This window comes from Monodon monoceros, unplaced genomic scaffold (assembly GCF_005190385.1).
Source record: "Monodon monoceros isolate NGI ecotype Baffin Bay Population unplaced genomic scaffold, NGI_Narwhal_1 Super_Scaffold_5, whole genome shotgun sequence".
NCBI classification, from domain to species: Eukaryota; Metazoa; Chordata; class Mammalia; order Artiodactyla; family Monodontidae; genus Monodon; species Monodon monoceros.
In genome coordinates this window covers 19933516-19957072 of record NW_021703782.1, presented here as the reverse complement: position 1 = coordinate 19957072, position 23557 = coordinate 19933516, and positions in this window count along the sequence as shown.

Here is a 23557-nt window from a genome sequence, read left to right as displayed (position 1 = left end):
CAAGATTTCTTTTTTTATGGCTGTTTAATATTCCATTGTATGTATATATATATAATATATATATATATTTTATATATATATATATATATATATATAAAATATATATATATGTACACCACAACTTCTCTATCCATTCATCCACTGATGGACATTTAGGTTGTTTCCATGTCTTGGCTATTGTAAATAATGCTGTTGTGAACATGAGGGCGCATATATCTTCTTAAGTTAGTGTTTTTGTTTCCTTTGGATATATTCCCAGAAGTAGAATTGCTGGATCATATAGTAGTTCTATTTTTAATCTTCTGATAAAAAATATAAAAAATAAAAATAATTAAAATTTTTATTTTTAATTTTTTTTTAATTTTCATACTCTTTTCCACAGTGGCTGCACCGATTTACAATCCCACCAACAGTGCACAAAGGTTCCCTTTTCTCCACATTCTCACCAGCATTTGTTATATCCTGTCTTTCTAATCATGGCCATTCTAACAAACAAGAGGTGTTATCTCATTGTGGTTTTGATTTGCATTTCTGTAATGACTAGTGAAAATGTCTATTCAGCTCATAGCCCGTTTTTTTTAAAGTTAATCACAGTCCACAAATTAATTTCATGGCCCATTAGTGGATCCCAATCCACATTTTGAGAAACGCCACTGTGATAAGTCCCCAGACCATCAGTAAACTCTGTCTCTGTCCTGAAGCTCTCCCACGAACACCACCCTCCCACTTGGGTAAATCTGAAGAAACATGTGAGTCCTCTGGCTGGGTCAGGTGGGCACAGGGAGGAAAGATGCAGAAAATGAGAGACCATAGAGGGTGTGCCCACAGGGGTGGGAGGATGATCCAGGAAAGGGGGTGTGTCCAGGCTGATCCGTAGGTCTCGGGACCCCTTTGTGCTGTTGCTTCACCTGAGATCACCAGTCATCCTATATCACATTCGCCAGTGTTCCCCAAGTATGGCAAGCCCCTTCTCCCAGTCACCCTGAGAGCCTGGCCTCACTCCAAGTCCTGGACAGCAGGGACCCTCCTGTACGCTAGAGCTCGACTCCCTTCTCTACCTCCACCTGGCTCAGCCATCTGCCCAAACCTCCTTATGTAAAAAGCAAAACAGGAGTTCATGTACTCCCTAACCCCAGGCAAATGGGCCTTCTTACTATATTTTTTAGCTACAAGGAAGGTATAATGGCTCCTTTGCAAGACAAAGGTGATCCTTCTGCCTTTCTGGTTGGTTGGTTGGTTTTTAAAAAGTCTTGCTGTTGATCTATAAGAAAGTTTTGGGGAGATTAAGAGCAGCATGGAATTTAGATGTTGGCCTGATCTTTAATGCATCACAGATACACACACACACACACACACACACACACACACACACACACACACACTGCATGGAAATGACAGCCAGCAACTTGGGAACCACTTCAGAAACTCTTCTGTGAGGCACAAAGGGCTCACCAGGCAAGAGATGAATCATTAAGCATCAGAAATGATCACTTAAGATTTTCAGTTATACTTTCTTGCGTTCCATGAAGGTAAATGTGTTCTAATAAGTTCATGTGTGAATGTACTCATGGGGCATCCAGGATATGTTTCAGTAAAATACCTAGGATATGCTTTTCCTTTTTTTCCCTTCTCTCTCTCTCTCTCTTTCTCCTTTGTGCTAGTGTTCTTTCAGGAAGCAGCATTTGATCCAACTAGGAGAACTTGGGAGGACTTCCTGGAGGAAGGGGCATTCAGGTTGGGATTTGGAGAATCATCTGCAAATGTGGGAAGTGACTGGAGGCTTGGACTAAACTTGAGAAAGCAGAAGGGTTCAGGATCCTTGGGGAATACTGAAGAGTCCAGGGCAGCATCAGCATGCACTGGAAGGGTGGGAAGGCAAGTAAAGTGGGGATACAGAGGGCCTGGAGCACCAGCCTCAGACGGAGCCTATGTTCAGGTGGTAAGGAACAGTTAGGGATTTATCCAAAAGGGAGCGGCATGATCCAGTATGTTATAAAACCAAGCACATAGATGGCACTGCAGTGGTGGGGGGACAGCTGGAGGCTAGTCAGGTGAGACTTGTGAAACAGTGCAAGCAAGAGTCAGGGGGCTTCCCCACGAGCCTAGAGACGCTTAGCCCTCTAACAGCTGCTCCTTGGACACCTTATTATCCACACACTAGCCTGGGGCACTGAGTAACAGAGGTGAATCGGGAGGAGGCAGAACACAAGCAAGGTCCATCTGGACCCCAACAAAATACGATTGTCAGGGTGGCCCAGAGGGCTGCAATCTCTGAGCGTAACTGTCACCTAAGGTTTCTATTTCCTGTATCCAAATACAAAAGTAATCAGCTAGAGGAAGGGGCAGAGAGGACAGCATTCTCACCATGAAAATGTGTGATCTAAGGTTCTTCCACTTGGTAGTGTAGCACTTAACAGTCATCAAGCCCTGAAGTTTTCATTCTAGTAACTCACAGTAAGCAACACACGCCACAGGCTTAGAGAATGCTCATTCAACAGGTGAATTCTGTTCCTTGGTTTAAATATGAGGATTGCACATACCAATGTTTCTTTACAATCAGTCACCAAGGGGGACCCTTGCATCTCCTTGCCCCTGGGGAAGTGTGCCCCCAGGGATGCCCAGGGACCCTGCCCCCTACCCCCTGCAGTAACCTCCCCCCCCATGAAGGCGGGCTGTGCCAGAGCCCAGCCCAGGACAAAGAAGGTTCATCGGTGTCTTCTTTCATGTTCTCAGGAGTCCTGGGTGACCGTGTAAGAGAGGAGGCAGCAAACTACGGCCCCTGCTAAGACTGCCCCCCCACCTGTTTTTGTAAATAAAGTTTTATTGTAACGAAGTCATGCCCATGTATTTATGCATTGTCTTTAGCTGCTTCTGCTACAGAGTACTGATGACAGAGGCCATGTGGCCAAAAGACCTAAAATATTTACTATCTGGCCCTTTACAGAAAATTTGCCAAATCTTGATTTAAAAAGTCCACCTGGGACTTCCCTGGTGGCGCAGTGGTTAAGAATCTACCTGCCAATGCAGGGGACACAGGTTCAATCCCTGGTCCAGGAAGATCCCACATGCCACGGAGCAACTAAGCCCGTGGACCACAACTACTGAAATCCACACGCCTAGAGACCATGTTCTGCAACAAGAGAAGCCACCTCAATAAGAAGCCCATGCGCCGCAACGAAGAGTAGCCCCCGCTTGCTGCAACTAGAGAAAGCCCATGTGCAGCAATGAAGACCCAATGCAGCCAAAAATAAATTTTAAAAAAAGGTCCACTTACCCACTGGAGAGACCCCACGGAGGGGTCCTGAGGCCACAAGGAGAAAGAGAGGCCCAGCTGTCACATGTCCCTGTCATGTGATTTGCCAGGTGATTTGGCCATGAGCTGCCAGCACAGAGGTCCCAAGGGAGGTGGCAGGAGGACCTTGCGGCTGGCCCTGGCCAGCTCTCAGGGCTAGCTTAATAGAATGGTGGATTTAAGACATCGAGTTTGGGGTGATTTGTTACACAGCAATAGATAACTGAGATCTGCTCCCCGCTTTCTCCAAAAATTGTTGGGCTATGACCATGAGGATGGAACAAAAAGACAGAGTACCACGAAGATCAGACATGAAACCACGGCTGAATTAGTTCCTGAAGCTGCCCAATAGCAAAATGTAACTGACTGCAGAGCTTTTCTGGAGAAATAACATCACTCATCATGAAAACAGCTACCAAACCACAGACTTCTGTTTCCTTCACCTCGGACGTCACCTCTACTTTCGGCAACAGTTTGACCACATTTGAGTTTGTGGGTTTTTGCCTTTTAAATGAATCTTATCCTTACGAAGGCAATGAGCACTGGAATGGTCCCCCAGGACAGGAACTTCTCATCCCTCTAATGCACACTGTCCACACATGTGTTCTTTTAGACACAGAGGCTCCTTGTGCTGAATTCTAGTGTCTTTCTAAAGAGGCAAGCCTGTCATTTCAAAATAGCTCAAGCTTGAAAGAGATGAGGCACGCTGTGAATCCAGCCATGATTTTCATGATTTGCTCATCGAAAATCCATCCGTTATACTTGTTTTTCAGGGAAAGTGAACATCAAAACTCATTCTGTTTGTTTGTCACATTTCCTCAACTGCACCTTGAGAGAAGGCTCAGTGCCCTCTTCCCCCTTCTACTGGATTAACGGCAGGGTCGTGGTGGATGGTGCGGGAAACTCCCCTGTAGAGGCCATAGTCAGTGTGGCTGCCTCCCAGACAAGCAGATGGAGGAGGGAGAGGCAGAAGGCCCCCAAAGATGTCTGCAAATGAGTTGCACTGCATGGTGAAAAGGACCCTGTAGGGGTGAGTATGGTTATATACTTTAAGAGGGATTAGATCAGATAAGAGATTGTCCTGGGTTATCCAAGCAGGTCCAGTCTAATCACATGCGCCCTTAAAAGCGGAGAATTCTCTCTGGCTGGAGGCAAGAAGAGATGTGGCTGAAGGTGGCTTCAGAGAGATGGGAAGCATGGAAGGACTTGGTTTGAAGATGCAGGTGACAACATGAAGAAGTAGGCGACAGGCCTTCAGGCACTGAGATAGGTTCCAGCCTGCAGTGGACAAGGAAGACCTGGGCTGGGCTGGGGGCTCCCAGGAGTACTTTCCCCCAAGCAAGGCTCAGTCAGCTTTATTTTGGGGAAGTGAAGTCTCACTACCCCTTCATCAGGCTGAAGAAAACCTTCACTGTTGGAACATCCTCCTCTCCTTCCAAGGAAATCCAGCCTATTCCTGTGACTGCAAGCACCATTGCTTCTGGTTCTCATGAACCGGCCTCGAAAGAATGAGTTAGTTCTTTTAAGAAAAAAAAAGAGTGCCAAACTTCCCTCTTGCTGCTGCACACCCACCCACTGAAGGCTTTGCTGCCCACGTTCACCTGCTCACCAAGGTGTTCCTTCTTCTAGAAGTTTCCATCCTACATTGTGTATAAATGTCTCAGCTTTCAGTCAGTAGGTGGTGGCCACGCCATCACTCGAGGGGATCAGCACTTTTCTGTGGCCCAGGGGTGCCATTGCCGGGACAACCAAGAAGGACTCCAGAACGACTCAGGTCCCACCTGTGCTTCTCCAACCACATGGAGGGCATCCAGATCCCTCTACACTTCTCAACCTGTTGCCTTTGTCGTCTTCCACTCTCTGGCTGCCCGCACACCCAGCTGTCCCTACCGGCCCCTTCCAGCCCTGCGCCAGGGCCTCTATCCTTACGATGCCTCTCCATCCCTCCCTCCTCCCCACCGTAGCCCCAGGAACCAGGCAGAGCAGACAGGAGATGGAGTGAAGGCAGCAAGTGGCCCAGGGAGGCAGGCTCAGTATTTCACCTATCACAGGGGAATCTCCTCTCCGATGCTGAGTGCTCTGCCCCCCTAACCAGCAGGCACGAAGCTTCCCTAACAGCTGTTCCCCAGTCTTGTGTCTGTAAACATTTACCCAGGCCTCGCCCAGTCCTGCACTGAGCTCCAGGTTGTAGGTGCATTATTTCTAATCCTTACAGTGGCCAAGTAAGGGGTTCCTGAGTCCCCTAGTAGGAAACTGAGGCAGGAGGGGATGAGAGGGATGGATAGAGGAGACAGAGTTCGTTATTTGCTGGAGCCACACAGCTGATGGATGCAGTTAACACTGGGTTTTACTGTGGTAAAAAATGCTATTATTTTACTTAAAAGTATGTGCTCATTAAAAAAAAAAGTTAATTCCTATAATAAAGTACTGATGAGAAAGAACAATTAACCTCCTAAAATTGTAGTACCTCAAAATGCATCCAGTCCAAGAAGGTCTATTGGGCAGATGCCTGCAGGGCTGTGTGTCAGCCAGCGAACCTTGGCTCCGTACCACCCCCGACGCCAGGGCACCTGGCAAACCCGGCTCCGATCTTCCCGGCTGCCCCACTCTTCTCACCGCAGGAGAACCGGGCAAGGACCACCTGATGCTGCAGCAGCCCAGGGTCCCGGCAGGGAGGGGCGTCCAGTAGGAACCAGGAGAGGAGGGAAGCCTGGACATCAGAAGGACCTCCCACCTCCCTGGGTGACAAAGTGTTGTCTGTATGAGAGCTGGGAGAGAACAGAGCCTGGGGTCTGCCGTGTCTTGGGGGTCTCAGCCAGACAAGCCTTGAAAGACGCCAGTTATGTGGAGGCGCCCATGTCCGGCTGCACCATCGCTGCACGCCCAGCAAGGCCCGTCTTCAGGCTGCGGTCATCAAGTCTGCAAGGACACAAGTGGCCCCAGCCCCGGGACTTACCCCTCATGGTTATCCACAGACTAAAGGGGACAGAGGGGTCCTCCTGGCACAAACCCCACAGTCTGAAGCAGAGGGAAGAGAGCAGAGGTGTCGTGACCGGTCCTGACAGCTGAAGCCGGGGACTCCCCCACCCCACGTCGGGCAGGTCAGCCACATTCGACCTTCCAGAAGTTTCACCAAAAGTGTGGAGAACCCAGAGAGGAGTGGATCTCATACGCCTGGTGGGAGGGGAACCTTGTTGGTTGGGTGAGGAAACCAACAGTGGGCTTCAAGCAGCATGTCTTGAGTCAAGAGCAAATTCCTTGATGACTCCACCTAGGCCATATAGCATGAGCTCTTAGCTGTGGAATTCAGAGCGAAAAGGGTCAGTGTAGGCTGACGTCTTCATCCTCCACTGCACATTCACCCAACACGGGGACCCTAAAATTCTCCAGTCCTGGCCCCAGACCATGATGTCAGAAGCTCTGCAGCAGGGACCAGTTTCATAATTTTAAAACGTCCCCTGGTGATTTTAAGATGCACTGAAGCTGAAGAACAACTTAAGAGTGATGAGTTTCAAATGCTACATGCCTATGCCTCCCTCGGGATCTTGTTAAATGCAGATTCTGAACCTGGGGCCTAGGGGCCACTGAGCTTCTGCATTTCTAATCAGCACCCCAGGCATAGCTGCTGCTGCTGGTCTGTGGACCACACTTTAAGTAGCAGGAAAACAGAACCATAATTCTCAGTCTTGTCTTGTCTTTTTTTTTTTTTTTCACTCCATGCCTCCCACTGATTAACATAAAAATCTCAGGTCTTCCTTTAATAAGATTTAAAGCTAGCACAGGATATAAGTGTTACACCCAAGCCAAGTCTCAGTACGTGAGGACAAAGCCCTGCTATGTTTGCACATCACACCTCTGTGGCCCGCCAGGGGAGGTCCCCTCACACCCAGGATCTGGGAAAACAGCCTGCTGCAAAAACAACATGGAGGCTCCAGCAGCTGGGTGGCCCAAAGCCCACGTACCCTTGTGGGGCCTTGCTCCCCCCTCACCAAACAAGAGAGCAGCCAGGTGACCTTGAAGGGCCTTTCCAATGTGACTGGGACTTTTGATCTTAAATCATCTTTTAATATTTTCCATCAATGGCCAAAGGATCTTTGGCCTCCTCTGTGACTTCCAGGAAAGAGGCAGGCCTCCAGGGGTACTTTGCACCAGGGGCACCATGCCAGGGGACTTTCCTGACAAGAACAGGATCAGGTACAGTGGGGTCAGAGACCATGCCATAAAGACCAGAAGTATCAACTGCCCAGACCAGGGTCGGAAACTCTACTGTTAAGCGCCAGATGGTAAATATTTCAGGCTTTGCCAGCCTTAAGCTTTTCGTGAAAGAGGCAAGGGGGGCTTCCCTGAGGGCACAGTGGTGAAGAATCTGCCTGCCGATGCAGGAGACACGGGTTCGAGCCCTGGTCCGGGAAGATCCCACATGCCGCAGAGCAACTAAGTCCGTGGGCCACAACCACTGAGCCTGTGCTCTAGAGCCCAAGAGCCACAGCTACTGAGCGCACGTGCCACAACTACTGAAGCCCGTGCGCCTAGAGCCCATGCTCCGCAACAAGAGAAGCCACCGCAACAAAGAGTAGCCCAGGCTCCCAGGCTCACCACAACTAGAGAAAAGCCCACATGCAGAAACGAAGACCCAAATGCAGCCAAAAATAAATAAATTTATTAAAAAAAAGAAAGAAAGAAAGAAGCGCAGGAAGAGCCATAGACAATGTGTAACAAATGGGTCTGGCTGTGTCCTAATAAAACTTTATTCATAAAACCAGCAGTGGGCAGGATTTGGCCCACAAGCTGTAGTTTGCCAACCCCTGGCCCAGAGCAGTGCTTCTCAAACTTTCATGGCTGCAGATCGCACAGGGAGCTTGCTAAAATGAAGATTCTGAGCCAGGAGGTATGCGTGTAGTGCTGTCCAGTAGAAATACCATGTGAGTCACATGTGTAATATAAATTTTCCTGGTGACAATATTTTTTTAATTCAAAAGAAAAAGGTGAAATTCATATTAACAGGATATTTTATTTACCCTAACATGCCCCAAGTATTATTTTTCCCTTGTGTGGCATGAGCCAAGTGTGGCTGGCAGCTGGGGTCATGGATGGCAGAGTTCAGTGCAAGGCCTGAGAATCTGCATTTACAACAAGCTCCCAGGTAAAGTTTTTGTTGGTTCCTAAGAGCACCATCTTCTACCTGGGCAGCCTTGACACAATTTTCTGCAGAAGATTTGGCAAACTGTGTACCTATTCTAAAATGCTTGAAATCATATCTTAAGGAATATCCAGCTTCAAGTTTATTGATAATATAATTGTATGTTATTATCAAGTAGTGTTTCTCAAATGCTCTCACCTGTTGGTTTTACATAAAGCCCAGTTAAACAGAGGCCCTGGCTCCTCTGCATCCTACAGAGGAGAAGCTGTGCATTGATAGAGAACGCAGGAGACAAAGATTATGATCATCTGTGTGGCAGACCCTATACCAGGCCCTTTACATCATGTATTTTTCAGGATTCTCCAGAGAAACAGAACCCACAGGAGACAGGTAGATAGATAGATAGGTAGATAGATAGATAAATAGCTAGCTAGCTAGAAAGATAGATAGATAGATAGATTAGATAGATAGATAGATAGATGATAGATAGATAGAGGTACGATTTATTATGAGGGATTGGCAAATGTGATTATGAAGGCTGAGAAGTCCCCCATTCTGCTGTCTGCATGCTGGAGACCCAGGAAAGCCAGTGGTGTTCTTCTGAGAACCCAAGGGCCAGCGGTGTAAGCTCCAGAGTGAAAGCAGGAGATTGATGTCACAGCTCAAGCAGGCAGGCAGAGAGAGGGACAAATTCTCCCTTCCTCCACTTTTTGTTCTAGCCAGGCCTTCAACTGATTAGATGAGGCCCACCACACTGGGGAAGGCAATCTGCTTTACTCCGTCTACCAATTCAAATGCTAATCTCATCTGGAAACCACCCCACAGACACACCCAGAATCATATTTACCAAATATCTGGGCACCTGTTGACCCAGTGAAGTTGACACATAAAATTAGCCACCACTCATGGTTATCTCAATGAGCTTCACAGCTCTGTGAGGGAGCGTTATGAATATCATGGAGGAGAAAACTGATGTTCAAGTTTAAGAAGCTGCAGCTGACAACAGGCAAAGCTATGCCTGGGATCTGTTTCCATTCCGGGGTCATACCCAAGGGGTGGGGTTCACATGCAATTTTTAGGTGAGAACACACAGAGGTTGTTATTTCAACAATTTTAATAATATATCTCCAGCTTGGCTATCTCCATCATATTAAACTTAAAATATCTCACAGATAGCATAGGAAAAGCTGAGGTTTATTTCAAGAGTTTGTTTAAAAGTTATTTTTCAAAAACAAGGTTAAGTGATGTAACCCTGTGGCAAAGTGTGCAAAAATGACACTCAGAAAAAAGACAGAAAGAGCCAATAGAGGCTGGTGTCCCCAAACAAACAGTGAATGTTCCTTGGTCATTTCAGCCTTTTAGAGCCTTGCTCTAAAGACCGTAGTCAGTCCCCCCAGATTCACATGTCACTGTCTGCCCAGAGCTTTGGCATTTCAAGTTTGCCCATCCCAGAGGAAATTCTAGGAGCCTCTGTTCTCCCGTCTCGAGGAACGATCGCCCACACCCTAACCCTAACCCAGTTTCTCAAACCAGAAGCCAGTGGCCTTCCTGGACCTCACCTTCCTCCCTGCAACCCCACCTCCAAGTCTCTTCCTGCTGCCTCCGACAGGAAGCCCCCTCCACGGGTCCTCCTCACCCCAGCCACCCTGCCACTCCTGTCCTCATCCAGGTTCTCAGAGAATTCCTTATGGGAGGAGATAAGTCATATAATGCCTGCCCATCACACCCGGGGTAAGGGTGTGTCCTGCGTCCTGCCTCCCTCCCTGATGGCATCTAGCCCCACCCCCACTGGGGTCACCCGACTTCCAGGTCACTCCCTGGCATCGCCCTTGCACATTTGTCACCTGTGTGTTCGCCAGTGAACCCCAATTAATGTGCTGTCTTGCCTCCCTCAGGGAGGCTCCCCCACCCCCAGCTGAGCTCTGCACCACCCCTTCCCCCCATCACTGTTTTGCTGCTGCCCTTTAACCCCTCTCAGAGTCTGTAATCACCCGAATTACAGGCTTAATTATTAACGTATGTCCTCCCTTTGTGTCTCCCACCAGAATGTTAGTGTCAGGGGTGCAGACCACACGGTATCTCAGTGTCCACCCAGCCCAGCCTGGAGAGGGGCGAGTGCTCAATGAATATTTGGGGACAAATTCAGGTACAGAGTAGGAGTGAACAAACAGAGACCCAAAGCCTGAAGCAACAGTGAAGGGTGGATCCATCCCATCCCAACCGACTCATAAAGGCAGTTATCCTGCTTTGAAAAGCTAGAAAACCTTTTGGCAAGGTTTTATCCATAGGGATTTTGACACAAAGAAAAATATCTGACAGTCTCTGGCAGTAGCCAGAGTTCTGCCTGAGGCAAGAGGCCTGAGAAATAGTGAGTATTTCTATTCTGCCCACCCAGTGAATAACCTGCGCTATCCCAGGTTCCCTGTGCCTCGGATCTAGAACACCCCTGTCCCCAGCACACGCCTTCCTGAGGAGGCCTGTCCCCCAGCGCCTGGCTATGCTTGGCCCATTCTCCTCTCACCGGATTCCTCTCAAACTCATCCCAGGCCTTACACTACACTGTGTCTGCAGGACCCCAGGGCACATCCTCACACGTGAGCCTTTTGCATCCTGCCCTCCCTGGACATGCCCTCTCTGCCCGCTTAAAGCCACTGTTTAGGGCTCTTCTAGGTCCCCCTACAAGGTCAGGAGCAGGGCTGCCCGAGGTTCCCCAGGTTCCTCAGCAGGTCCTGAGATGAGGGTGCATGTAATGAGGCAGGGCTCCCAGGAGAGACTATGACGGGAAGGCAGAGCATAGCATAGACAAAGAACCAAGCTGGGGGAAAATTGGGCCAGTCCCCAGGGAATGGGGGAGTTTTCAGCCTGGCCCTTGGAGACCCAGAGTAGAAGTGGCACCCCACAAGCCAAGGGCATGGGCCAGGGAGGGGTAGAAATGGAGACCGCAACTCCTGGGCCCTTCCAACAAAACATCTCCAGCAGCCCAAGGGCAATTCAAGAAGAGCTCAAGGACAACCTCTCCCAGGAAGTGCTAACCAGGAAAGCAAAAGCACACAGAAGCCCAGAACAAGGAGCAGAAACAGTAATGCAGCCCAAGGGACCCTGACTGGAGTAGCCACGGTCAAGAATTTCCCAGGACTCTCAGCATAGCAGTAACTCCATCATCTGGGAACCAGAGGAGTCTGGTCATGGCCTCTGCACTCTGACCCACACTCAGATCCCAGGAGCTGGAGGCTCATCCACCTCCATGAATATCCCTCTGTGAGCACCAATATCTAAGCCTGTGCCATGCCCCTCATTGCATCACCCCTCTGATGTCGATGTCACGCTCCAGAGAACTCAGTTTCTCATCATCAAATATCTTTATCTCAGGAGAGGAATCAAAACTTCTCCTCCTGGTTAAATGCTCCATAGAAAATATCAGAGTCTTATATTGATGTCACCCGGGGAGATGACCACGTAAGATGTGGTCAGTGCTCGTGGCTGGGCTGCCCCTGCCTGGCTGTCCTTCTGGACAGGGGTGGAAAGGAAAGCCGCCCTCTCCCAGGGTTTGGGGGACCCAGATGCCCCCCAAAACCGGAGGGTGCTGCGCTGGGCTAAACCTCCCCATGCCCTCCGCTCTGCCAGGCAGCCTCTCTGTCCCTCCTGTCACCGTTTAACGTTGTTCATTTACTTCTCTGCCCTTGGGGTCTCTTCCTTCCCTATCTGCAGCTGGACTATGGGTCTCAGGTTGCCAAGGGGAGCCCAGGGCAGGAGGACAGCAGGAGTAGCCGGCAGGGGGACAGGCATGGGCCTCCCACCCACCTCCCAACACCAGCACACCAACAACTCTGCAATCTGTGAACCCCAGAGTTTAGGGCCCAGGCATCTGGGGGCCCCGATTCTCAGGGGCCTGCAATTATTTGGTATTTAAAAAAAGAAAGGAGACGCTCCAAGCCCTGGGATGGATGTCACGCTGTAGTTTCAGGGGAGGAGGTGATGGCGGGCACGTGGGGCCAGGTTCCCACCCTGTAGAGGCACCCAGTGGGCTCCCTGCAGACTAAGGAGCCTGACGAGGGGTGCGTGCTGGGGACACCGTAACCCTTGAGGGTTGACTGAGGGAATGAACATGTTTATAAGCGAGAGAAGTGGAGGAAAGGGGAAAAATGGTTGGCTCCCTCTGAATGTGACTCGATGATCTAGAAGCCTTTGCCTGTCCCCCACCGACCCAGGATTCGTGGGACCCATGGAGAATGTCACCAGGCACTGGGCTGGTCATCGGGGGCTGCAATGTCCTGCCTGAACAGACTCCTCAAGCTCGGGTGGCTGCTTGAGAGCAAGGCCTACCCCACACACCTCCTCTGTCAGCAGGAATTGGGAAGACACACCCCACCAAAAACCCTTGTTTAAAAATTGGGTTTCTTGCCATCCTTAACTGTGCTGGTAAACGGCTCTCTGAGAAAGGAAGGGGGAAAAAACGATTTGATTCCTGGTGTTTGCTGATTTCCTTGGGGTAAATATTGACACTCGGCTCATCTGGAGCTCCCCCGTCTCAGGAGTAGGAGGACGACAGCTCTGTGCATTAGGAAAGATCTCTATCGTGGGCGTTACTGATTCATCCTCACCTCACTCAGGACAACTAGAGTTTCACAAACATTTACTGCGTGTTAAAGAATTCTTTGTGGTTGATTTCCTCAAATACAGGAAGCTGACTTTTCTCAGCAGTGAACTTCACTTACCAACCTGACCAGGGAAATGATCTTGGCAAATGAGAAGTTAACGTCACCCATCACTCCGCACAGCCGGCGGCTTATTCTCTACTCAGGCAAAAAGAAGGTTTCCTTTACTCTCTCTCTCAGTTACTAATTCTCCATGGATGGTCATTTGGCATCCAAGCTGCAGAGGATTCAGATCAAAGACAACTCCGTGTCTTTGAAACAGTATGGTTCTGGGAAGGACACTGGCGTAGTGCTTACTGACTCTCGGCTGAGAACAGAGATTGCCCTGGGTTTCCTGTCTCTTTGTCCCATCAGAAGGCTAGCACATGTGCCACCTCTACCTGCTAGAGTCCCTGTGAGATTTTAAACAGCCTAACCTGAGAGAAAGTTAACATGTTAGCCACGAGGCTCTACACCTCGTACCTATTGATTTTCTATCAGGTGGAAATAGAGGGAAATTCAGAGCTATTTGTTGATGCTGTTGGTAACAAAAACCAAAGAATAAAAAATACAAACTGCTATTAATTGAGCAGTTGCCCTATGTCGGGCACCATGCTATGGGCTTTATATATAACATTACACTTTTAATCTGCATAAACCCCTGCAGACCCCCATTTACAGATGTGACCACAGAGGCTCTGTGAGGTGACATGTATTAGCTTGGCTTTTGCCTGTGAGGTCCCACAGCCCTTGTTGACAGAGCAGAAGGGCCAGGAGAGCGTTCTTCTCATTTGAGTCCAGTATTCCGTCTGCTCTAATGTCTATCCTACCTTCTCCCCTCCCCCACTCTAAATCCCCTTTCCTTTGGGATTTCTGGAGGTTATCCCTGGGGCTGCCCCAGCTCACCAGCAGACCCGGGAGCTGGAGCTGACGCTTTTTTTTTTTTTTTTTTAAAACATCTTTATTGGAGTATAATTGCTTTACACTGGTGTGTTAGCTTCTGCTGTATAACAAAGTGAATCAGCTATACATATACATATATCCCCACATCTCTTCCCTCTTGAGTCTCCCTCCCACCCTCCCTATCCCACCCCTCTAGGTGGTCACAAAGCACTGAGCTGATCTCCCTGTGCTATGCGGCTGCTTCCCACTAGCTATCTATTTTATATTTGGTAGTGTATATATGTCCACGCCACTCTCTCACTTTGTCACAGCTTACCCTTCCCCCTCCCCATATCCTCTAGTCAGTTCTCTAGTAGGTCTGTGTCTTTATTCCCATCTTGCCCCTAGGCTCTTCATGACCATTTTGTATTTGTTTTTTTTTAGATTCCATATATGTGTTAGCATATGGTATTTGTTTTTCTCTTTCTGACTTACTTCACTCTGTATGACAGACTCTAGGTCCATCCACCTCACTACAAATCACTCAATTTCATTTCTTTTTATGGCTGAGTAATATTCCATTGTATATATGTGCCACATCTTCTTTATCCATTCATCTGTCGATGGACCTAAGTGTCCATCGACCGGGAGCTGACTCTTGTTTCTTCAGCCCTTCCTCCCCGCCCGCCTTCCTACTGCTTAAGGAGAAATAAATGTGTGATCTGATTCCCTTTCTCTCTTGCCCCTCTTACTCTTCTGCCCGGCCCTGTGTCTTTCTCTACAACAGTGACGACAGGGGCCTCACCAGCCACTTCCTGGAGCTCAGGCTCGCCGTCCAGAGCAGCCTGTGGCCTCGGACCTCTGTTTCTGGAAGCTGTGGTGTTTCCAGGGTGGGATTTTCCCTTCTGATTGAATCACCTCCAAGTCCTTCCTTCCATCACAGACATCTGGCAGTGCAGATATCTTGGGTGACCCCCGAAACCATCTCAGCCTAGAAAAAGGGGAAGAGACTCAGCAAACGGGCCATGCCTGGCAGTGGGCACCAGACTTCCCACAAGTCCTCCTCCCCACAGCCAGGTCCCCTAAGAGAGGTCCGTCACACAAAGGCCCATCTCCAGCAGCCCTCACGTTGTGAGAGGCCTGTGCTGGAGGACAGTCCAGGCTGAGTTCCCACTCACCTCCCATCATGTGTGGGCACCACAGAAGAGAGAACAGGACACGGCCTGCCAGCATTCGGAAGGGAGGGCAGAACCCACGCTCTCAAACCACAGCCCTGTTCTAGGAGCCGAGCAGTATATTTAGCAAAGCAGGATGTTTGTGGGTAAATCAACATTTTGCTGTAAATAAAATTCTGCAAACTAGGGAGTTTAAGCTGAGGATGGCAGAAAGTTATTTTACCACATTCTCCTAAAACAAGCTCAATGTGACCCTTGTTTCAGAGATGCCCTTCACGCTGAGGGCTTGGGTGAATTTTGGGTACTGTCAGGGGCTTGAACCAGAGCTTGGAGACCTTGGAGAAGCTTCTCCCTGGGTAGACCAGCAGGCCAACACTGTTCCTCCTCACGTCCATGTGGGGTGCCCCCACTGGCCCACCTGGACTCCAGCATCCTGGCTGAAGTCTTTTTGTGACAGGCTGCCACTCCAGGACGTCCATTAATGGAGTTCACAAGTCCTTGGAATCAAGAGCTCCTATAGATGGCTGACCCCAGGCTTTGGGGCTGACCAGTGAATGACTCTGCATTTACTTCAAGCCTTGTTACATACACAATGAATACACATCACATGTAAGGTTCTTCTGTGTGTCTCCCACTGTGCCTTTCCCCCGATTTTGCTAAACTGTATTCTGACTCATTCCATCAGCCAACAAATATGTGTGAGCAGGTGCCAGGCACTGTGTTTGGAGACAGCCCTGAGGGAGATGGCCCACAAGCCGGAGGGGATCCTCAGTGGAGAGACGATTGTGATGACCATGGCATGTGGTCCCATGTGTGAGAGGAAACGTGGCTGCATGTTCTTTGCTGCTCTCACCACTGAGAGGTGGAGTCCAAGTACCCTCCCCTTGAATCTGGACTGGCTTGTATGACTCGTTTGACTAATAGAAATGAGATATACGTAACCTATGGACATTCTAGACTAGGCAAGAAAAAGCTTTGAGGCTTCTGCCTGTGTCTCTCAGAACACTTGTCTCAAGACACCCCCTCCTAGAATCCAAGCACCACGTGTGAGGAAGTTCCAGCCATGGAGAGAGGCCAGCTGTGGGTTCTCCAGTCAAAGCCTGGCCTGAATTTCCAGCCACCAGCCAGCAAGGTGAGGGTACCCTTGTGGGTGGCTGGCTCAGTTGATTCTTTAGGTGGCTGTAGTCCCAGATGACATCTGCTACCTCTCCATGGGAGAAGCCAAGTGAAAGCACCCAGCCCAGCCCTTCCCAAAGTCCTGACCCAAGGAATTGGGAGCAAAATAAAATGGTTGTTTTAAGCCACCCAATTAGGAGTGGTTTTGTGCTGCAACAGATGATCAAAGAACCATGGAAGCAAATACCAGGGGCACCTCACTGGGAGGCTGGGAGGGGCAATTCCAGGAGGGCTTCCTGGAAGAAGTAGTATCTCAGGTGGTGAGATGGGAGGGGTTTCTCAGGAAGAGAAAACAGCGCCTGTGAAGGGTCAGATGTGAGAGGGGGTTCCATTTCCCTAGGGATGTGTAGTCTACCGGAGGAGAGAGGAGAGACGTTGAAGATATTAGCAGAGATGAGCTTATACCAGAGATGCTCTGACTCACAGCCCTTGGAATTCCCCACTGGGCTGACCACAGCACACATGTGAAAGAGCCACCCGTGCCATCCCCGTGCCCTCTGTGAGGACCACTGAAGAAAATATGTGAAGGCCTGGGAGCTGTCACAGTGGGACTGCTTGTCTCTGGCTAGAAGAGACCACAGCTATCAGCAGCAGCAGCTGGCGACATGTCCCACATGCTTTTCTCAGGTGCTCCTCAGATACACACAACTAGGGCTGGGGGACATTGAATGCCCCTGAGAAGGAATTCTCACAGGAGCTGGAGCACACAGGTCCCACTCCAGTGGGCAGGATGCAGCACACAAGGTACAGGTGCTGCTCGGGTGTCATGACTGAGACTTAGATCCTAAAGAAGGTTCAGAAGCCAAGAGGAAAACTAACTAGAATGAAAAGTCTCTTGTGTAAGAGCCCAGGGATTCAGACCCAGGTGCCAGAGTAGCACCACCTTTGGCGGGGGGTCTAGGTTCCAGACTTGGCCAACAAAGGTGATAATTGGGGGTTTAGAATCCATAAGAGGGCTTCCCTGGTGGCGCAGTGGTTGAGAGTCCGCCTGCCAATGCAGGGGACACGGGTTCGTGCCCCGGTCCGGGAAGATCCCACATGCTGCGGAGCGGCTGGGTCTGTGAGCCATGGCCGCTGAGCCGGCGCGTCCGTAGCCTGTGCTCCGCAACGGGAGAGGCCACAACAGTGAGAGGCCCGCGTACCGCAAAAAACAAAACAAACAAACAAAAGAATCCATAAGAGCCACACTCTGCAACTTCAGGGCAACTGCTTCTCAAATTTTAATAAACACCACCTCACCTAGGGATCCAAGTGAAGTGTAGATCCTGCATCCGGAGGCCTGAGAAGCAGCCCTGGATTCTGAGTTCCTAACAAGTTCTCAGGTGATGTCTGTCCTGCTGCTGGTTCAGGAGCCACACTTTGAGCAGCAAGAATTTAGAAGCACTCTCCCAAGAAGAGAGACCATAATTTACCAGCACGCTAGCAACAGCTTAGAAAATGGACCTTGTCCACAACCAAAAAAAAAAAAAAAAGAATCACTTTCATTATTCCATGAAACAGCAATAAAACTGGGAACAAATTTATTTATCAAATGATTTATTACTGTGATTGGGTTATCATTGCTGTGTATTCGGGTTCTATTACTGCATGACAACTAACCATGAACTTAGCAGCTTCAGGCCACACCCATTTATTATCTCTCAGCTCTGTGGGTCAGAAGTCCAGGCGGACTGGTGAGCATCTCTGCTTATTGCCTCTTGAGGGCAAGGGCGCAGTCAAGGCTCTTACCTGGAGGCGCTGGGAGGAATCACTGCCAGGCTCATCCATTCCTTGCAGCTGCAGGACTGAACGCCCTGCTTTCTTGCCGGGTGTCAGCAGAACTGCTCTCAGCAGCTAGAACCCATGCCCAGGTCCTCGTCCCCTGTTGTGTCATCTCAAAGCCCCCAACAGGGAACCTCCCTCACGTCAAATGTCTTCAGCTGCCCCCCCTCCCCAGTGACCAGCCAGAGAAAACTCTCTGCTCTTAAAGGCTCTCAGGTTAGTTGAGTCCCACCCAGATAATCTATTTTCAGGTAAACTGATGAGTAACTTTAACTATACCTGCAAATTCCCTTTTTCTATGTAAAGGACCATAACCCCAGGAATGACATCAGGAGGCTCAAGTCCTAGAACCATCCTAGAATTCTGCAGCACAAACTGGAAATGGTGCTTCCAGCAAAAACTACCCAACAGTAATGCAAAAGCAAAGGAAAGTGGGCAATGTTTCATCACCTGATCAGAAAAGACCCAGAGAATAATTTCCCACTCAACAAAGAGAAGCCAACAAAAGGTAGGTCCTCTTACTTTAGCAATGCAAACCAAAAGCCCAAGGTCAATTTGCATGATCCTTAGAATGTACCGGCAACTTTCCCTGAGATGCCAGCTGAACACTTAAAGAGATGCAGCTTTCATATCCTTTCCTGATTAATTGGTTTGTACCATTCTGAGCAAATCCAATGGAGGAAACCGAAATAAGTTTTCTTTACAGAAAAAATAAAAAAATCTCTATTGAAAACTTGTAGGAATTATCCTTGACCTAAAACACTACTCAGTGTAGTTCATTTCTGACAGTTAACAAGGATTTTTCTTTTTTTATCAAGGTATGAAATTGACATATTAAAGTGAGTGAAATACACTAGTCTAAGTTTCCACCCCTGTGGATCCGTGTAAACATAACCATGCCGGCACCACCCAGCTCTTCCAGGGTTCTTGATCTACGTTCCAGTACTCGGTCACCCCCAACCTGAGGCGGGGCTGCTTTTTCAAAACTTGATTGAGGATATGATTTATATCCAATAAACCGCACCCATTTCAAGCTTACAGTCTGAGGAATTTTGACACATACCGTCTCAGAACCATAGCTGCCGTCGGATACAGGACATTCTCAGCATCCCCAGAAGAGTCCTCAAGCTTCTCTGAAGCCCCTCCCTTCACCCTTGGCTTCAGGCCACCACTAATCTGAGTTGTGCCACTACAGATTAATTTGCAAATTAAAATCTGTATATCAAAGGAATCATAAAGTATGTACAATCTGGCTTTTCCCACTCAGCAGTAATGAGTTTGAGATTCACTCATGTTGCATCAGTAGTTCATTCCTTTCTTTTCTTTTTTTAACATCTTTATTAGAGTATAATTGCTTTACAATGGTGTGACAGTTTCTGCTTTATAACAAAGTGAATCAGTTATACATAAACATATGTCCCCATATCTCTTCCCTCTTGCATCTCCCTCCCTCCCACCCTCCCTATCCCACCCCTCTAGGTGGTCACAAACCACCGAGCTGATCTCCCTGTGCTATGTGGCTGCTTCCCACTAGCTATCTATTTTACGTTTGGTAGTGTATATATGTCCACGCCACTCTCTCACTTTTTCCCAGCTTACCCTTCCCCCTCCCCGTATCCTCAAGTCCATTCTCTAGTAGGTCTGCATCTTTATTCCCGTCTTGCCCCTAGGTTCTTCTGACCATTTTCTTTTTTTTTTTTTAGATTCCATATATATGTTTTAGCATACAGTATTTGTTTTCCTCTGACTTACTTCACTCTGTATGACAGACTCTAGGTCCATCCACCTCACTACAAATAACTCAGTTTTATGGCTGAGTAATATTCCATTATATATATGTGCCACATCTTCTTTATCCATTCATCTGTTGATGGACACTTAGGTCGCTTCCATGTCCTGGCAATTGTAAATAGAGCTGTGATGAACATTTTGGTACATGACTCTTCCTTTCTATCGCTGAGTAGTTTCCCATTAGATGCATATACACGCGTACCTTGTTTTACAACTCTTCACTTGATTGCACTTCTCAGACATGTTTCTTACAAATTGAAGATTTGTGGCAACCCTGCATCCAGCAAGTCGATCTGCACCATTTACCCAAAAGTATTTGCTCTCTTCTTGTGTCTCTGCACCACATTTTGATAATTCTCATAATATTTCAAACTTTTTCATTATTACTGTATTTGTTATGGTAACTGTGATCAGTGACCTTTGATGTTACTATTATAACTTTTTTGTTTTGTATTTTTAAATTAAGGTATGTACATTGTTTTTTGAGACATAATTCTATTGCATGCTTTAATAGACTTCAGTATAGTGTAAACATAACTTTTATATGCACTGGGAAACCAAAAAATTCACATGACTCCCTTTATGGTGATAATTGCTTTATCAATCTGGAATCAAACCCACAGTATCTCCGAGGTGGGTCTGTAATACAGAGTGATGATCCATTCAGCTGTGGATAGGCTATTGTGAATGAAGCTGCTAGGAACATTCACATACAGGTCTTTGTGAGGACATATGTTTTCATTTACATTGGGCAAATATCTAGAAGTGGAAAAACTGGGTCATCTGCCAGGTATATTAAGAAACTGTTAGCAATGTTGACACCACTTTACATCCCTACTAAGGAATTTTAGCCATCTTAGTGGGAGTGTAGTGGTATCTCACTGTAGTTTTGTTTGCATTTCCCAGACACTTGATGTTGAACATCTTTTCGTGTGTTTATCAGCCTTTTATATGTCATCTTTGAAGAAGTGTCTGCTCAAATCCTTTTCCCATTTATAATTGTATTGTTTTCCCTTTTAGTATTGAGGTTTATATTCTATTTGTAAAATATGTTTACAAGTCATGTATCAGATATAGGCCTTGCTAATATTTTCTCCTATTCTGGGACTAGCACCTTCATTTTCTTACTGGTGTCTTTCGAAGACCAAAAGTTTTAAATTTTGATAAATCCTGTTTATGAGTTTTTAACGTTTTATGATTTTTTGGTGTGTTCTATGTAAAAGTATTTGCTTACTCAAGGTCTCAAAGATTTTCTCCCAGGAGTTTTATGTCTATGATCATTTCAAGTTCATTTCATGTATGGAACAAGGGTAGATGTGGGGGTTTTCCCCCAAAGATGTCCAATTGTTAAAAAAAAAAACCTGTCTTTTCCCTATTTAATTGAGTGGGCATCTTTGTTAAAAATCAACTGACCCTCTGTGTGTGGGTCCCTGTTATGTCCAGTTTATGGACCGGTCCATCCTGGCTGCAACACTGCACCACTTGCTTACAGCAGCTTTGTAGGAAGTTGAAACTCAGGTACTACCTATCTTCCAACTTTTAAAAAATTGCTTTGACCATTCTAGGTCCTCTGTATTTTCAAGCAAATTTTAGAATTAACTTCTCAATTTCTACACAAAACCCTGCTGCAATTTTTATTGGAATCACATTGAAGCTATAGATCAACTGGAGAAGAACTGATGTCTTGGCACTACTGAGACTTCCAATCCATGAACATGGTACATCTCTCCATGAATTCAGGTCTTTTTAAAAGTCCCTCTCAGCAATGTTCTGTGAACAGGACCTGTGCATCTTTTGTTAAATGCATTTTAAGTATTCTATTTGGTATTATAAATGGAATTTTTTAATAAATATAATTTCCAGTTGCTCAGTGCTAATATATACATAGGCAATTAATTTTTTATATTAACCTGTATCCTGCAACTAATGTGAGTGGTTTTGTAGATTCCTTGAGACTTTCTATGTAAACCATCATGTCATGTTCAAATAGAGAGATTTATTTCTTCCCCACCAATTTATGTCTTTCACATCTTCTTGTTTTACTGCCATAGCTAGTTTCTCAGTGCAACACTGACCACAAGTGATGAGAGAGAACATACTTCCTTATCTTGTTCCTGATCTTAGAAAGTATTCAATATTTCGACAGTATAGACAGTATTAACTCTAGGTTAACTCTAGGTTTTTCAGAGATGCCCTTTATCAGATGAAAGAAGTCCCTTTCTCTGCTTAGTTTGCTGGAGAAAGAAACAATCATAGTAAGAGATTTTACCATTCCTTTCTCAACAATTTATTAATCAATTAGAAAAAAATATCAGTAGATACAGAGAGGAGCTGAACATATCATTTGCCTTAACCTAATTCTTATTTATATATCATTAGATAGTCTTTTCAAGTGACATAGAAAATTACACATAATGCAAATCTCAAAAAATTTAAGACTTGAAAATTTATGGTGCAGTTTCTTTGACTGCAAAGAAATTAAATTAGAAATCAATAACAATAATATAAACAAGGAAAACTCCAATATTTAGAAAGTAAACTACCCACTTCTCAATCATGCATGTTTCAAAAAAAAATCAGAAATAATTTAGAAAATATTTCAAACTGAGTGATAGTGAAAATACAACATATCAAAATGTATGGCATACAGTTCAAGCAGTGGTTAGAGGAAAATTTACAGCTTTAAATATTTACGTTAGAGGGCTTCCCTGGTGGCGCAGTGGTTGAGAGTCCGCCTGCCGATGCAAGGGATACAGGTTCGTGCCCCGGTCCGGGAAGATCCCACATGCCACGGAGCGGCTGGGCCCGTGAGCCATGGCCGCTGAGCCTGCGCGTCCGGAGCCTGTGCTCCACAACGGGAGAGGCCACAGCAGTGAGAGGCCCGAGTACCGCAAAAAAAAAAAAAAAAAAAAAAACACTTACGTTAGAGAAGAGGAAATGTCCATCTCAAGAGGCTAAAAAAAAGAGCAAAGTAAACCCAAAGTAAGTGGAAGGAAAGAAGGAATAAAGAGCAGAAATCAACAAAATAAAAAACAAACAATGCCAAGAAATTGTAAAGCTAAATCCTGGTATTTTAAAAACAACAAAATAGATAAACCCTTAACTAGACCAATTAAAAAATCATAACAGGACACGAATCATTAATATCAAGAATGAAAGACGGGTTATCACTTTAGATATTATAATAGATATTCGAAAGATAATGAGTCAATTTTGTGAACAACTGTGCTGATCACTTTGGCAACTGAATGAAACGGGCAAATTCCTTGCAAAGTACAACTTACCAAAATTTACACAAGATAAAGGAGAAAATGGGAATAGCCCTATATTTACTCATGAAATTGAGTTTCATGATAAACCTTCCCAGCAAGGAAACTCCAGACCCACACAGTTTCATAAGTGAAGCCTGTCAAATATTCAAAGAATTAACAACATCAACTGTGCACAAACTCTTTCAGGAAATAGAGGGGGAGGGAACACATCCTGACATGTTTTCTGAGACAAGCATGACATCAGCACCAAAACATAACAAAATATTACCACCCCCCCAAAGTGACCACTTTTTAAAGCACTAAAGTTAACAAGCTAACACTCTCATGAGATCTCAAAGTCGAAGTCAGCTCCATTGCAATAGAAATGACTAATTCAAGTCAATGAGAACCAACTTCAACTCCCATCATAATATTAAACTACATTCCATGATGTC